At 44.9% G+C, this 14,440-nt stretch overlaps 1 pseudogene across 1 annotated transcript; it reads right to left on the bottom strand.

Annotated features, from left to right (window-relative positions):
• Positions 1-1,725: 1,725 nt before the first annotated feature.
• LOC149363315 (RUS family member 1-like) lies at positions 1,726-12,597 on the bottom strand (annotated as a pseudogene). The gene is made up of 7 exons (XR_016288217.1): positions 12,514-12,597; positions 10,177-10,291; positions 8,917-8,962; positions 8,798-8,830; positions 8,438-8,543; positions 7,339-7,511; positions 1,726-2,985 (listed from the first exon to the last, which is right to left on the bottom strand). The product of XR_016288217.1 is annotated as an RUS family member 1-like (transcript).
• Positions 12,598-14,440: the final 1,843 nt, after the last annotated feature.

Raw genomic sequence — 14,440 nt, 5'->3', positions numbered from 1 at the left:
GGTGTATTTTTATTTTACTTGCTTTGCAGGGCTTTTATCTAAGACAAACAAGTTGTTTTGTTAATCTAATATAAAACGCAGACAGGTGACAAAATGTGTCTCTATTTATTCACACAATTTGGAGTATATTTACTATTTGTCCGATCATCAAGCTCGCGCCAGGTGATGTCATATCCGCTGCTAAAAACCCGCCACTGTGTGGCGACACCATCAGAGCCATGAAGTTGTTTTTGGGAGGACATTAAAATACTAAAAAACGGAATATACGCGCTATTACCGACGCTAATAGCACCATTATAACTCACTGTATGCAATCAACAGGCAAAACAGTTAACTAAAGTTGTGTTTCTGGGCATCTTTAAGAACGGTTAGGGCATGGTCTATTATCAGAAAGTGTGGACATGTAAGCAGAGATTAAAGGATTCGTGTAGGAGATTGTCAAGCTAGGGAGGTACAGTGGATTATAAGGCAAAGTTTATGAATTAATAGCTAGGTGAAAATTATCTCTGCCACAATATAAACAGGATGTTACTGTTATCCTGTGGTGCTGTGCTTTTGGGAGAACAGGTTCAAATCGGGACACAAGGTACAAATTCAACAGTCCTGCCCGCTGGTACTTTCACTGGTCACTGCCACTTTAAACACACAATGCGTAACTTTGGAAAAAGCGCAAACACTTTCAAACAGAAAGCAGAGAAAAAAAATGTCAAGGTTGCAAGACAGTGTTACCCGCCACAGCACAGAGCAATGAAGATGCCATACATTCTGCAAAAGCATATTTTATTGTCATTTGGTGCTCTGGGATGATCAGGGAAGCATGGACATTTTGAAAATTGGACAGTTTATGGCTGCTAAGGTACTTGCAAGGCAATGCACAGCAAGATGTCCTCCGGGCTGCCCGCACACATCTCGCAATCTCAAGCGGCAGGCTGTTTGTGCTCTCCTCAATGCTAATGGTGTCTGCACTATTACAACCATCAGACATGCTATCAAAGCAAACTTTACACTGGATGTTTTCAGACATGAGTAACCACAATACAAGGTTTACATGTTGTTGATGGCATGGTAAGTACACGTGGTGCTAACCTCTTGCAAACATGCGGTAAAGATAAATGGTGACAAAACGAAGAGGTGGCAGTCGTCCCTAAAGTGTTGTCTGTATGCAAATGATTTCATCATCATCATCATCAGCCTGACTACACCCACTGCAGGGCAAAGGCCTCTCCCATGTCTCTCCAATTAACCCTGTCCTTTGTCAGTTGCTGCCACTGTATCCCCGCAAACTTCTTAATCTCATCCGCCCACCTAACTTTCTGCCGCCCCCTGCTACATTTGCCTTCTCTTGGAATCCACTCCGTTACCCTTAAGGACCAGCGGTTATCTTGCCTTCGCATTACATGCCCTGCCCAAGCCCATTTCTTCCTCTTGATTTCAACTAAGATGTCATTAACCCGCGTTTAAATCCGTGACTGAGAAATGCCTCCATTGTGGTGCTGCGCCAGAGCTGTGTGACGAAAAACACTTGCCGCCGACTTGCCCGGCTACAGCCTCCGTGGGAAGACACTTCCTTAGGAAGGTAGGCCTGCGATGGGACGTTGCAGGAGACCATCGCAAGTGGACTCATGATAATCGCTTTATCGCGAACTTTTGCCACTTTTTAAGCGAGGCTTGTTTACACTCCTTCATATAACTTCCTCTCCCTTCCTCATTATGCCGAACGGCAAACATCTCGAATAAAAAAAATTTTAAATCCGTTTTGGCTGCACATCATTTAAAGCCAGAACAAGAGCTGTGCAAGAATCTCGGCAGAAATTAAAGCAATAGCCTTTTGACGGGTTTCCTTCACAGTAACAGCATTGTCGTTTCATAGCATGTCGTAACCACCAACGGTCTACTGCTGGGCAAAGGCAGTGTTGCCTGGTTGAACCTGCACCGTAAGGGACCAGCACTCTTTGAACAGCACTATTCGTGTTACTGCAATTAAGGGAGGCCCGAGAATGAGAACACTTACTGATAATGAGGACAGGGGGGGGTACAGCAGCTGTCATTAATCTTTGCCTGTACCCAGTGAAGAGAGAAAAGGCTAGCAGGTTTTTTACTACAAATAATAGTGCAGATTTTGTGTAAAATGGAGCTTGCCATTTATAATGGCAGTCAGAATATAAAAGGAGATGGTCTAGATGCCACCCTTAGCATCTTGTTATTCACGGTAAAAAAAATGCAAGGTGTATGTTCCATCACCAGTGGACAAAAACAGCACAAAATCCAGTTGCTTACTGGTCCTTGGAACATGAAGTGTCACCCGCCGAAACAGTTTCACCTTCGTGGTCCAACCAAGTGACTCTCCATTCCGTGGCCCCGAAGAGAACATGATCAGTTTTCCACTCCGACTCCTCCAGAGCTTCCCAGAGAAGAGGAAAGCACTTTTTCACCATAGCCCTAGAAGAATGGACCAGTCGATGGTCATCGCTAGAAAGATCCTCTGCAGCGTTTTCCACGTTTGAAATGTCTGTAGCCCAAGGGTGGTCGGCGTCGACTTTCAGTTTTAGTAGAATGGCCTCGAGCAGAAATGCGTGGAACATGGCCTCCAATTGGTCCTTGGCTGTGCTCTCGCTTGAAAGCACAATATTGATGTCGTAATGCCGCGACGAGTCACGCACGACTGCGAGCAGGTATGCAGGCGTGGTTTTCTTTCCACCAGGAGCGTTCTCCATCCGGCATAGCAACTCCTGCGATGTTGGTGCGATTGTGGACAGTGGCACTCCGAGGTTGATGCTGACAAACGGCCTGCCACACTGAATCCACACTGACTCACGAGCGTTGACCCACCCTACGGGTGCAATGCCTCCGCCCTTTTGCGGAAAGTGCCTGACCACAACTGAGTAGCGAGATCGGTTGAAGGTTTCCATGACGACGCATGACACAGCACGGTAGTTTGCGAAGATGTGCAGCAGGGTAAAAAAGATGAAGATGGTGTAGACAAGCCTGTAGAACAGAACCAAGTGAAATAGGAAAGGTCAAAATGAAGTATGGTATCATCGGTAACTATTGTAAACAGATTGTACTTGTAACGTGCAAGCTATGTGCAAGCAGGTAAAGAAAGGAAAAGCCATACACAGTGCACTCACTGCATTGCGCAGCATTCTTAACCCTTTGAAGGTTTTTGCCGTATATGTACGGCGGCGGTCTTCTGTCCCGCAAGGTCTTTGCCGTACGGGTACGGTTTCGATCTTCCGTTTGAAATTTTGCGCCAAAAGAACAATGCGTGCTCACTGGGGGGTGCTGCCACCTCTTAGGACTTACAAGAAGTGTTTGAATTTTGTGCTGCCTTCTTACGGAGATAAGCAGAACTTATGTCTAGCTTTAGCGCAGCGGCACAGACTGCGGCAACACCCCTTTTGTAGTTTTGGTTTCGCCGCGTGATCGCAACGGAGTCGCGCGAAATTTGAGTTTTCTTTTTGTCAGCACTATCTTGCAGGGGCTGCCGAAGTTGATTTCTATCTTTATTGGCGCTGCTCTTAGCTTGCTTATCACCGTTGCTCGCGAGGTATTCTCGCCCTCTGTGGCAACGCGCCTACGCGGTTTCGATTCCGCCGCGGGATCGCAACGGAGTCGCGCGAAACGTGCTTTCTCTTTGTGGGCACTGTTTTGCAGAGGCGGCGAAAGTTGATTTCTATCTTTATTGGTGCTGCTCTTAGCTTGCTTATCACCGTCGCTATTCTATTCTATTGAACATTTTCCAGTTGTGAGTGATGCTGTGACCAAAGTACTGTTCCTAATTTTTTTTTACTATTTATTCTCGATTATATACATTTTGTAGATTCAAGATCCGCAATAAAGTAATTTGACCACCTGGGAAAGCTTTCTTCAAAATAATTCGACCCTCAAAGGGTTAAATGTAACATTCTATAGCATCACATCAGTAATGCTACTGCTCATCAACATATGAACCATGTTACTTGTGGAAATACGCTCACACAAGAACAGTGAGATATGATCTCCTGGGCAATGCAGTGGACATAGGAAAGAAAAGTCAAGTGCCACAAAGCAGTTGCGTGCTCTTAGGTCATTTGACCACAGAAAACATGTCTAAATGCTTGCTGAAGATGGTAGCCACAACAAGGGTAATGAGAGTCAAAGCAGCTATGAATAGTACTGTACAACATAAGTGATGATGTTTCTAAAAGCAAGAATGATTATGGCCCGTACAAACTGTTCAAGGAAAACAACCTCAACCAGCCTTGCAAATGCGATTGTTAATCCCCAAGGAAGCAGTAAAGTTCAGGTTCTCTATCTTCCTTCCTCGCACCACAGGTGCACCGCCAGAGATGGTTTGTTTAACTAGAAGACTGAAGCTTTTCTTCGCACCAGGGGTGCCCCGTCAGGGACGGTCTCAAGATGAGTTGAGATGCAGGGATAAAGGGGATAACTGAGGTTTATGTACAGATATTTACAATCACATACAAATTTAGGCACTGGAGACAAATTAAAGGGCAAAAAGATACAAAACAACAAAAAGGCGGAACTGGCTAACACTAGGGGAGGCCCCTACTCGGCGTGGCCGAAGATGCATAGCATCTCACCTTAGCGCAGAACCTCTATTCCGCCTCCGGGGCCCGGTTTTAAAGACCTAGAGGCCCGGCCCACCTTTAGTAGCACCCAATCATGCCACACTCCCAACATGATTGGCTCATTGAGAGCATGGCCAGCCCCCCAGCTTCCGCAGGGCAAACCACCCTCTCCACCACAAAACACAAGCAAAAACAACACACACCCACAGACCCGCCAGCATGTGTGAGGCAAAACACCCTCTTCCTCGCAAAAGAACAAAAGAAAAGCGAGTGCAAACACCCAGTCATGCCCACACATGCGAGGTAAAACATCCTTTCCTTCACACAAAAGTACACGCGGGGCGGGGTTCCGAGAAAGGAGACGCTTCGCTTTGAGCACCCCGGCCACCCCCCTCACGCCGGTGGCGTCCATTGAAGACGGCAGCGGCGGGGTGCTGAGAAAGAATTAGCGTTACTAATGACCCTGCACGCACTACCGATCCCTTACAGAAGCTTTGTACTCAAGCCTATACGCATGTTGCTTAACTATTTTTTTTTGTGAGGTACAGGAAGCTGTGTAGAGGCCAGCTTTAACAAATGAAAACAAAACCTACCGCTTCAGTTTTGTCGTCTTTAAGTGCTTACTTTGTGACTGCTATGTATAGTTATCAGCTCGACACTTAGTTTTCAACAGCATGGAGAAGCTAATTGCACTGCATAACTCTACTAAACGCCTCACTCACACAGACTGAGCCCAAATAATAACAAAAGCACATATTGAGTGCTGTACATTGTCACTGTACACATGTCCAAACAACAAATTCTTCAAGGACATTGCTAACACAAGAGAGCAAAATAGAACATTCTAGTGAAGTGAAAAGCTGATAACTATATATAGCAGTCACACAGTAAGCACATAAAGACAGCAGATATCCCAGGATCCACCAGTACACATGAGAGCAACCACTCGCAGTTCATTTGGAACATGGAAAATAAAAATCAAAAGTTAAAAAGGCAATTCCAAGACAAATTTTGATCATTACTCAAGACTTGGAAATCGTGCCCTTCATGTGGCAGGCATAAAGCAAAGCAGAGCAGCTAATGTCCAAGGCTTAAAAGCTGCTCAGAAAAAAATACTGAGTCACGAAAGTTTCTAACAGTGAATAATATAAATAGCACCTTAAGTACAGTGTAAACATGCACTAACAGCTCAAAAATTTTAACGAGCGCATGAGAATGAAACGAGGACTGAAAGAAGACACACACCACAAAGCGCCGTCAGGATAGGAGCTGCACCACTAGACACCAGCGGCAGTTCGTTGCGTGCACAGAAAACGTGGTGTACTCCATTCCCTTGCCCTGCGGTCGAGCCTACATCGGCCACACTGGGAGGTGCCTGAATGAGAGGCTCAGAGAGCACAACAACAATGTCAAGAATGCCTCCCGACACCTGGGTATACACTGCCGTGATTACGATCTGTGCAAGAAATACGGGCCTAACTTCGAGCAGACCACAGTTCTGCGCAGGTGTGCGGAAAAAATCACAAGGGAGATGATGGAAGCATGTGAAATCTATAAACTTCAGGACAATTGTGTCAGCTTTGCTTCTGTGCAGTTAAGTGCAAAGGAGCGCCATTTCTTAAAATTAATGCCCCAGTAACGGCTGTTGCTAAATGTTGCCCTTCCACGTGTTTTACTCTGTCTCGATAATGTTTGGGTTTTCTTGTTTATGACGTGGCCTGGTTTCGGCTCGATGGCCTTCACCGCTATCAAGGAGTAGCCAGACGTATCACCATGGTGTTTGTTTTATGTTGTTCTTTTTCCACGAGTGCCAGTGATGCATTGCATAACTTTGGGCTCTTCACATGCAAAATAAATCGGTTGCAAACGGCGCTTTGTGGTGTGTGTCTTCTTTCAGTCCTCGTTTCATTCTCGTGCGCTCGTTAAAATTTTTGAGATGCGTAACCAACTAGCCCTCCAGTTCGTCCTGAGCAAATTCATGCACTAACATCTCTGCGATTGGAGGGACTAGTTTAGAACTAATGCCACAGAACAACCACCGCTATGACAGCTCAGCTCAGCAAGCTCACTTTTCTTTATTTCTGTTGGCAAATTTTACTGCAAAGCAAAGAATCTCACAGCACCACAGTGCACTGCAAAGAGAGCATAACACACAAGCTTCCCACTCCAAAATATTCAACCTGAGCGTGTACACTAAAAAGTACCTACTTACAAAAGTAACCTTAAGGGAGCAAGATCAGAATGTACGCCAGACCACAAATGGGCACTGGCATGACAGCAAAAGAACCCACAGCTTAAGACTGAAGAAAAACACTGGCATGAAACATATCCGTAGCGCAATGATTACTCTGTTCTGTCTATACAGTCTGTACAATAAATGTGTAGGCCAGTAAGGGCATGAATGCAGAAGCCGTGCGAATTGTGGCACCTGTACGCACGGTACCTCCGTGAAAACATGGTTAAGACTGTCAACCTCCTTGTCACATCTTCACAGTCCCTGCAATACTAGAAGCTGCTCCATTGTTTCCATGTGTCCATGTGTTTAGGTAACATTCTTTGTCACAGACGACAAGGAATATAGCTGGTCAGACAAGGTTGTTTGTTTTAATAGTGATTATTCCTGTGTCATAACCATCTGAGCACGCAAGTTGCACGCGAAGTCAAGGTTTTATCATAGTGGACACAGGATCAGGATCTCTTTTATGCTGTAAGGCAACAGATGTCACAAAAATAGTCGAGTATGCTCTTGCCCAAAAGTGGTACCCACCATAAGTTGCCAGCCACAAGCCGGAGCAGCAATAAGCTGAAGAGGAATGCAGCCAAGTTGACCAGGGTCTCCTGGCTACCATCCTTAGCACTCACATCGGCCATGTTGTTACTGCGAGCCTGGTGCTGAGTCAGCGCAGCCCGTGTTGCTCCCCCAGCGACACCTACGATGGACTGAGCATGCAAGAAAATGCGCAATCTATTTGAAAATTCCCACCCTTACACTGCTTGTGGCAAAGCTGAAAGGGGCCCTGAAATGCTTGAGCACGGTAACTATGGAAACGCATCCAACTGTTAGAGCAAGTACTGGCCAAAATAGGGCCATATTATGTACAGCCCTGGCCAAAATAATATGGAGCATGCTTCAGCAGTGTAACTAGGCACTCTCACTCGTTGCATAAAGGAAATAAGGAAGTTTCTTCGGTTAATATGTCAGCACACCAGCAGCATTTGCTACCACATGTGTTAAGTGGCACCTAATTTTTCTGGTCAGGCAAGGTAGGAGTTTCATCTCTGATATGAGCTCCACACCATAATGGCCATGACTGTAAGCGGCTAGACAGTCGATAATTTTATACCATCAAATACTGTTTGCCATTTCCTACATCTCTTCGAATCCCTGCACTCTCTTTTTAGCCTGATATCACATCATTCCAATTTCTATCGCCACATGGCTAACATACTATCTGGTTTGGTTTAAGCATCACAAACAGCAGGTGACAACGGGAACAGCAATGGTGAGAGAAGAGTTATTTAAGGGGAACACCATGGTCATTTTATTAACCAATTGTGGAGCGTTGTTTAATGAACCCCTTTTTAACAGCCACACTACACATATGGCATCTTAGGAAACTGATGCGAACACGTGAGCCATTTCCTCACACAACCAGGACATATTATGCTTTAATTGAGGGTACAATTTGGGCAAGTTGGCAATGAATAATAAAATAATAACACCGAGAGACAGGACAAGACACACAGCGCACAAAACAAGCATTTGATTTGTGTGCTCTTGCTCTGTCTCTGTGCTCTTAAATTAAGCATCATATATGAGCATTTTTGTAAACAGACGCTATCAGACTCTGTTAGTTTGGACGTACCTTTGCAACGCTGGATATGCAGAGGATTGGGGTGACATATCCTTAAAAATACTGACATATAAGCTCCAGGAAAATGGCTGCATCATTCAGTATGTCAGCAAAAAGCCTACGGACAACAAGAACAACAAGGAATTATAAAGCTCGAGTTTCTAAAGCACCCTGCACAAGTCACGTGAAAGAGGAAAAATAGTAATTAGACCTCGAAAACAGCTTTCAGCAGTGGAATGAGTTCACAGAGCTTTCAAACATAACTTTTTTAATGTTTTTATCAAGCTTCAAAAAGAACGCACAAAACTTTTTGTCAACACTACCAGAAAATTCTTATCAGACCCCCATGCACAGATGGGCTAAGAAACTCACCTCCACTTTTTGGAGTCGTAATCAAGATTTGATCTGTAGCAAAAATGTGCACAGCACAATTAGAAGGAAGCTCGTGAGGTATACCCATTAAATGCCCAATTTAATTCACACTAACTTACCCCTGAAACCAGGCAAACAGGATGCGCCCTGTCATGCCCATGCCATCTAAAAATAAAGGCAGACAGACATGGCCATGAATTGCCCAAGCTCTCTGAACACGAACACAAGATGGCAGAACTTATTATCAGAGTTCTTCAATCCAAGCTACGTTGGGAGGACACAAAAATGGCATGATTCAACTTTCTCAAACTCCATATAGGGCAAAGCCATAGCATAAGCAATGTCCATAGTACACACACATGCCGACAGAAAAACTTAAAAAACTGAAAGCTCAGAAGTTCACTGCTTGCATATTTGGAATGATTAGACAGCACTGTTGAAGTCTATTTCCAGCGTTCATAAAGCAGCGTTGCTGTCAAGTTATATCACAAAATCTATAATCCTGAACAGCACGTGTAGTCAAAATATTTGCCATTAACATATGTGCAGCCACTTGAGCTAGGAGAAATACCATCTCGGAACACAGCAGTTTATTCGTAACTGTGTAAGCATTAATGGTCGTTTCATTTATTTTATATAGTAATTTCGCCAATTTCAAACATGTATTTGCATTATTCGTGCTGCTTGCTCTTGCTAACTGTATTGTCATTGCTTTGTATTATGGCTTGTGTTATGAGTATTTCTAAATAACCTTATCCCTTAACACTACCTTGTATAGCTTTGTTTCTCAAAACTAAAGTTTTTCATTCTTCATACATTTTGCAATCTTGTATAGTTTGTATTCTCTTCACTTCGAAATCTTGTGTAATAATGCTTCTAAATACACACGTTAGCTATTGTTTTAAATAGCCCGTTGTGTATATCATTCTGTACGAATTGGTAACCGCTCACTCCTTTCTCTAATGCCCTGTCAAGGGCTATGAAGAAACCTGAAATAAATAAATAAATAAATGAACACTTGCATGCAGGAGAACTAATCATACATTCAGGCAAGATTACTGGAATTAATTGCACTAGCTATAACAGAAGGCACAATGAAGGACTTTGCTCCAATTTGTACCATATGGAATAAATTTCTGCACACAGGCATCTTTCACAGATACAGAGATGTTATTAAAAAACACACACACAAAGCACTCAGAGCCAGCATTTCTACACCGAGAGTCTCAGAGTCACATAAATGACTGCATGCCTGAGTTTTGCAGTGTCAGGTGAAGTTACTGCCACTTCACCTCAAAGTTATAGGAAACCTCCATTTCTAACCGTACTGAGTGCAAACTGACAGCAGAGCTACAGCTACTGAACAGCTCTGCCCTCACCTCTGAGAATCCAGGTGGTCGTTGCAGCCAACACAGAGGCACTCTGGTCGCCAACTCCAACCCCCGTAAGCACCGACTGGGTGGCCAGTGTTCCCGTGATGCTGCTGGCAAATGCCTACACCAAAGGCAATGTCTACCATTAAACCGTGCAAGGATATGCAAACTTCTTTATCTCACTCACCCTCCTAACTTTAAGCCGCCCCCTGCTGCACCTGTGTACTGGCATTTTGTTCTATTGAGGCTGAACCATTTCATTTAATGAAGGTTGAGGGATATGCTGTGAAAAGCGGTACAAAAATATAGTTGAATCTCGTTACAACAAAGTGAAGGTGACCCGGTGATTACTTAGTTAAATCCGCAGTTTCGTTATAGACCGTGTTGACCGAGTTTGGAAGGGGAATCGTAATTATTTCGTTACATCCAATATTTCGTTAGAAACCGTTTCGTTATGACTATAGTTGACTACATGAAATTGCCCACGAAACTCATGAATAGAGATGACAGCTTCTTGCCTGCAACAGTATCCAGCTTTAAAGTAAGAAAATAAATATCTGCTTCGCTTACAGAAGATGACTGATACCGTACAGCCGTGAGTAATTCTTTGCAGAAAATGCGTAGTCTCCCTACGCCCATCTGCTTTCAAAACCTCGATATACTTGGTCCAAAAGAAATGCAGGAGGCACTGCAAATATCATTCTCAAAAACTGTTCCCTTTGGCACCATTTTAGATGTTTGTTTCGGCCGTGCAGTGGGAAAGGGTGATTATGTCAGAACTGAATGCAATGGCATCATAGGATATGCATTCAGTTGAAGAAGGCCAATAATGTGTGCTGTTCTCGGTGGAATAGGCCACCTCTCCGTACTGTTTTTATGATGAGGGTTCTAAAGCACAATGCATGTTGCCAGAGATGCACATTTTCTAAAGTGTGCAAAAAAAAAAATGGAGGACAGGGGGCGTTATGAAAATGAATCTAAGCCTTCTAGAAGATACCAGTAATATGGGTACACATTAAGAGTTTATTTTTCCATGCCGAAAAATATAGAAAAATTTGCTGGCAGTTTCGCATACCCAGGTACAAAATACCATGCGAAGGCATGCTTTTTGTTGGTGGACGCCACCGCCATGTACCTCAAAGCGAGACTGACGTGTACACTGACCCATTGAGTCAGTTATTCGCCTTTACTATCCTCAAAATAAACGGAGTCTATACTTTCCGTTGCTTTTAAGTAAGGCGCACAACTGCCCCAATTTGTACGTGGACGACACCGCCTACTGACAGGCCGATTGAGTTGTCCAGTGACCCAATGAGTCCGTTGCACTTGCTACTCAGAGGCTTCACACACACCGCTTAAACCCGAGGAGTGTGGCTAGAAGTTTAAATCTATAGTTTCTAGGGGTTTAAAGTCCCCAAGTGGCTCAGGCTATGAGGGACGCCGTAGTGAAGGGCTCCGGAAATTTCGACCAACTGCGGTTCTTTAACGTACACTGACATCGCACAGTACACGGGCCTCTAGAATTTCGCCTCCATCGAAATTTCATCGCAGCGGTCGCGATCGAACCCGCGTCTTCCTGGCCAGCAGCCGAGCGTCATAACCACTGAGCCACCGCGGCGGCTAGAAGCACTTTCGCACAAAAAAGATCGGTGATAGCCGGTGTACACTGAGAGCTTGATTTTAAGCACTCAGCTAGGAAAAGGCAGCTCAGGGTTTTTTGTTTTTTTTACTACACTTGGTGTTGTGCATTAGCAGGTCATTGATTTAGACGGGAAATTATGAGCTTAGGACACCCGTGTGACCCCCCTGAAAAGTCCTCAATTGTTTTGACAAGAGACAAGCCCGAGAAGAAACACGCGGCCTTTTGTCGGTTCACGTCTATTTTCAGACTATCGCACGTGCTAGTACGAGCTCACGTTGAATATACCTGCAGTTAATACACATTGATTGTGAGATTATGGCATATTTTCTCTCTATTCCACTCAGGATATTGGCGAGCAGGGGAGATATTTCAGCTACCTGAGACAAGCTCCAACAAAGAAACATAAGCAGCGCTAATGGTATCTGATAACTTCGTAACTTATTTACTAATTAACTCCACTGTTCTTTCTGTTCCTTGGATGACCCAAGTACAAGCATACCGTTAAAACATGCGGTCTAAAAATTTCCGCATTTCATGAAGAAGTCCTTCTGTAGCGGCGAAGTTGAAAGCTTGATTAAACCTGTACCAATTTGTGTGGACAACGTTTTTAAATCAGTTTCAAAACCTCCAAAGCAACGGAGGCTGTCGTTCCTGGCAGCCAGTTCTCCACTTCGTGAAGAGGCTTGCGAAAAGAACCAAACCCGAAGGGACAGCTCACCCGTGCTCTCTGCTGACGTTGCCATCCCCGTGTTGGGGTCCTGCGGCGTCTCAATCTTCACAGTCATCGCAGCTCACGCACCCAGCAGCGCCGCCCAGGTTGCCAGCAGCGCCGGGCAGCAATAGAAGGGGCAGCAGCGTGTAGTGGCCAAAACAAACAGTACGCGCTCTCACGCACGCCGGCACCGTCATTCGGAGCGAGCCCACGCCGCTACGGCGGCGGCGGTGGGCGCGCCGGTGTCCCGGCATGGAAAGCCACAACCCGCAACTACGGTGCACTCAGAGAAAGAAAAAAAAAGGAGTAACGGTAGCGCCGGCAACGCGATCAGCACAGAGCACAGCTGTTCGAAGCGTAGGTGGACCTCGGGTGTGAGCAGGCCGTCAGCCGAAGACGGATCCCACGGCAACCTGCTGCCACGAGAGAGTCGCCGTCTGGGCGAGGCCCACAACAGCGGCTGTTGCTGGCGGCGCGGCTGAAGGAGCCGCGCATTCTGGGATCCCCAATACGGATCAAACTCTGAGCGCGTGGTTCCGTTTTGATCACGTGGCTGCCGATCCTTTTCCTCCTCCTCTTTTGCCTCTCCCTCGAGGCGGACCAATCGGCGCGCGGAAGGCGCCGGCCACACGGCGTGGTTTTCGTTGCCTAGCAACCAACACCCTGGACTCCGTGCTTCGGTCTTTTCCCTCTTCTCCACGTGTGTGCGGGAACTCTCCCAACAGCTAGGGAAAGCGAGGAAGGCGCGCACCTTGTCGGGCTCTTTCACCGCGCGGCCTGGATTCGGGACAACGGGTCGCCGACCTGCGATATGGGGAATTCTCAATGGCTCCAGGCACGGCAGGCACGCAATCGTTTTTGGCCCGTTGCAAGAAAAAAATAAAACATGAATGCTATTTCTTAAAGGAGAAATATGTGTACAACACACAGCAACAAGAAGCTTGAACTTTATTAAAAGCTTCAAGCCGATGCGATTGCAGGTAGAGACGAAAAGAAAATAGAACGCATCGTCCTGTTTTGGAATGGACGCTTCTAGCAATAGCGTGCTCTTCACTTTCAAGCAGATGAGCAAAAGCAGAAGAGCCCATCGGCATATCTTAACTTCATATTCTTTTTCTCCTTCTTTTCATCCGTCATGCAATAAAGAGTAAAGCATCTTTAGAGGAGCAGTTCAATACAGAAAAAAAAACATGATTGTTATCATTGGCACTATAAAACGTGATCTGTGAAAAATTTTCGCTTACAACTCTGAGTCCTTCACTTCTTTGCCAATCATTAATATTCAAAAATCTTAACACAAAATATTCATCCATAACATTCAGTCAAAAAATAGTTTTCTTCGAAACAGCTCTTTGTGTGGCTTAGTCCTTTTGGCGCGGCGACGAAATGGGCAGGAGTGATAAAAGTTATAGTAATTGTGTTGAGTGATTATTCCTGTGTGTCAAACTACTTTTAACTTCTCCCACGAATAAGACACCTCATGAGCTCTGCGCTGATATTGTGAGCATTCCGTCATTTCTTGTTTGGCGCCACAGCCAAAAAGACTACTTAGCAGAAAATTGCAATGCAGTTAAAATATTCATTGGGAGATCATTAGGAGCAAGGTATGACTTCTTCGTTTTAATTTTATACATATTTATTGATGCGCATTTTCAATAGTTTTTGCTTTCAGCCCGAATTGTGTTAAAACAATTAAAGAAGGAATAATTTCATTATTAATTATTCAATGCCTAAAAGAGAAATACCAAAACAAAACGTGGTCAACCAGCTTTAAGCTACAAACCAGTCGCACAGAACCAAGTGGCATTGGATAGAAAAGAACTCAGCAAAGGAGACGGCGGTCATTAGAAATGTAGGACACAAAGCCGGGTACGACAAAGACACGAAGGGGGAACGTGGAGGGAAGGAAGCCTTTC

This window comes from Amblyomma mixtum, chromosome 2 (genome assembly GCF_055824585.1).
Source record: "Amblyomma mixtum isolate Tamu chromosome 2, ASM5582458v1, whole genome shotgun sequence".
NCBI lineage: Eukaryota > Metazoa > Arthropoda > Arachnida > Ixodida > Ixodidae > Amblyomma > Amblyomma mixtum.
This window is presented reverse-complemented; position numbering and strand designations above follow the sequence as displayed.